The sequence below is a fragment of the Puntigrus tetrazona genome, chromosome 16 (assembly GCF_018831695.1).
Source record: "Puntigrus tetrazona isolate hp1 chromosome 16, ASM1883169v1, whole genome shotgun sequence".
Classification (NCBI taxonomy): domain Eukaryota; kingdom Metazoa; phylum Chordata; class Actinopteri; order Cypriniformes; family Cyprinidae; genus Puntigrus; species Puntigrus tetrazona.
Window position 1 is genome coordinate 25,438,421 of NC_056714.1, and position 3,578 is coordinate 25,441,998.

The window sequence follows — 3,578 nt, forward strand, 5'->3', positions numbered from 1 at the left end:
TTTCATGTTTGTGTACTTCCATGGAAGGAAAAGCTGAGAAGCTGAGCCAGAAACACAACTGTCAGTCTTTGTGATTCACTTATTAGGGTGTTAATTCAAGCGAACAATCAAAAGAGGAGAAAGAGAAAAGAACGAGAAAGATTGGTTTACTCTCTAGAGCGCTTTTGTTGTTAATTGCCATTTAGCAGTTGCTTTTCCTCCAAAGTGTAACACGCGCACAATTGAAATGTAGTTCTTTTTGGGACATGTGGGCACTTTGTTATTGTTCAATGCTCGATAGGCACGAAGTTTAAAAGTACTGCGCTGGCAGAAATGCTTTGACTCATAACAAACAGGTTGCGCTTACCCGATTCTCCTAATGGGCGTCGCGTTAGACTTTGAGCTCCGTCCGCTCCGTCGCGCTGCCGTGTGCATCGCGACCGCTGGAAAGGGACTGCAAGCATATGCGCACACGTTTCATCTTTTTACTGCAAATCCGTACAGAAAATTATTACAGCGTATATGCCATTAACTTATTATGCTGCATTCATTGCATCGTATCGCGTTGCATTCATGTGGGGTGATATCAAAAGCTTAAAACTATACTTAATTCGTAGTTCATGAATACGCATCGACTATAGAGGTCACGAAAGTAAGGTAACTACTAGTTAGTACTTTATTCATTGCATTGGTAACAACGTAAGTTTAAAACTTTCTTTCTGCACTACTAACCTCAACTGTTGACTGTTATCAAACAGGTTTCCCCAAACCCAGTCATTAGCAGAATCGACGTTACTGGCGGCACGGCACTTTCGAATATTGTCTCCTCATATTAATTTCAGATTCAAAAACGACTTTAACGTCTTAATTGCGTCTAGCGCAACCACACATTTGCTAAGACATGTCACGACACGCAGCGTTAGCATGCCACTTTTTCCATTATGCAAGATCATTTCTGTTCTCTTGATCACTACAAGAAGGCACGCTGGCGACTAGAGACGCTACCAAGACGCAATCTCCCACATGATCCGACTCGGTGCACACTCCCCATCGGTGATATCACAGTCAGGTGAGGACGTGCAGCGTGGTTCCTTCACCCTCAGAAACATCAGAGCGTGGCCTAGTTTCTGCAAGCCGGGTTTGTCGTCGGCGTAATCTTCACACGGGGGCTGCGTTCGACTGCCGTTCTGCGAATGCACAGAAAGAGAAAGACCACACAGACGAACCGGGCTGAACATTTACGCTTCGAACACGAGATTACATCGGCCTCACCCACGCTCCCCCACTGTGAACTTGCATGCCCAAAGCCAAAGCTGAAGGGACGCATTAAAGACGCCTTGGCTGAGATTCAGGTAGCAGCATTATTCTGCATCTTGGAAGCTGGGGTGCTATTATTAAACTGCTACATGCAGGAAACACGACGTGCGTCGCCCTATATTATTGTACAGAATGCTGATGCCACAAACCCAGTTTTAGTTCCTGCCTTGCTTGGTTGTGCATCTTTTGTTGCACTTTACCTCAATCCCCGTATTTCTGACAGTCATATCTGAACACCTGATGCGCAACTTTGCAGCGAAGTTGAATTCGAGATCATCCAGTGCAGCTTTTGTTTAGACAGACTGGCCTACAAACGCAAAGGAAATCAAAGAGGCAAAGAATATCTGGGTAACCAAAGTTCATCAGTAAACCTAACACACAAATGAAAACACGCCAGATGCACAGCCTCAAGCAGGAAAAATACACTTAGGACTCCATGCAAAGTCTCACTTAAAATTTGTCTTTTCTTAAGACAAGATCTAAACTAAATATATATAAGATATAAACTATAATGAACCATCAAGGTGTTTTAAAACGTATAAACAATATACGGTGCTCAACAAGGTCTTCTTCTTTGCCTGACATTTTTCCAATATTTCTCATGAAAGAATTATGCTTTTGTAGCAACATATTCAACACGCAATATAAGTTTTTCACCCAAAAACTAAAAAACAAACAACTCATATTCAGGACTCAATAATGAGGATTTGTACTTGCCTTGACAATATTACTTACATTTGTTAATGAAACCAACTTTAGCAACATACTGTATATGCAGTTTTAAACATATTGAGCTCAATGGTTAGAATACCTAGATTTATGCTTGCTGTTTCAATTATATATATATATTAGCAAGATATTCTATGTGAAGTATGTGTTCTGTTTCACAAGAAAATTACAGAATATGATGCTAAAAACGCTGAAAATATCTTTTCTTTTTCTATTTAGACCCCGCTTAAAAAACTTTTAGATTTCCCAAAACCATACACAGAGCTTAACAATCAGGATGTCTTTCTGCTACTTTCTTCACACACAAAAAAGATGCTTTCTCAGCAACGTACTCTATCACGCCAGTATAAGTTTTCAGAGCACTGTCTGTATTTGTTTGGCCAATTTTCTCACCGGCCTCACCAAAACAAATGTACACAAAATTAAGCCGTTTTTTTAGCAGCATATGCTATATGAAGCTTTCTCCAATTAAAAACAATTGCTTAACATGCAAAAGCAAAATTTAAATGACAAAATTTAAATTCAACCGCATCGGTAGCCAACTGGCAACACGCTAACTTGATAAAATGAAACCGATCACGATCACGCAAAACCCTATTCTTATGCACAGAAGAAGTCGTAGTGGTCTGATTCAAACTTGAGCACTTTGACAGAAATGAGCGTTTTAGAGGTGCAGAAAACATTATGTGTATATACATTTTGAGCAATCAATCACCGGGCCCTTAGAGTTGGGAGTTGCAGTGGGCAGCCCGTACGCTGTGCCATGCGCTAATAGGCAAAACCCGGAGCGGGACGCCTCTAATCAGCCAGGCTGGGAGGGATCAAGTCTGATTTTTGCCACAGGGCATTTAGCGTTCCTGAAGAGGCACGGATGGGCTGGTTGGGAGGGGTATTGTCTGCCACGGCTGTGCGTTATAGGATTGAGCTCAAGTTTCCTTTGTGCATCGATTTTTGTTGAGGGATTATGTTCTTTGAGGAGAGATTGTGCGGGCAGGGGGACGGGAGCGGAGGCGGTGCGGCGGAGGGAGGGTGCGGGGAGCCCGCGTCTTTGTTCCGACAGAGAGAGGAGAGAGGATGTACAGGGGAGAAAAGAAAGGCATAGCTCAATGAAGCGAAGCATCTGTGTTATAATGTCATTGGGCTAGATGTCAAGCAAGTCATGTAACCAGCCATGTAACAATTCAAAATCAATTTACCTCCCAAGAAGGAGCTGATCTCGAAGGCACTCGAGAAACCCTGTCTGTCTTAATCGCCCCGGAAAGTTTCAAAATCAATCACTTGTACCTGGGCTCAAAGTCGGAGACTTGCATGGGGGTATCTGTCGCAGATTGGCATTTAAAAGGCTCTCGGTTAATAAAAGCTGCATGCGTTTGCCGTTTAAGTTTTTTTTAACAGAAGAAACTTTGCAAAAGTGTTTCGCATCGGCTAGGAGTCTGGGCATCAAGTACTAGATAAACGTAATCTTTTTCGCTCCGCGCAGGTTTTCGTCGCACATTTGGCGTTCGTTAGCAACTTGTTAAAGCATCACATTTGCATCGGATAACCAACATATA

General features: G+C 42.5%; 1 pseudogene; it reads right to left on the minus strand.

The window, feature by feature from the left end:
- Window positions 1–370: 370 nt before the first annotated feature.
- The window catches only part of LOC122360872, a 50,198-nt pseudogene continuing 46,990 nt past the window's right edge, over window positions 371–3,578 (minus strand).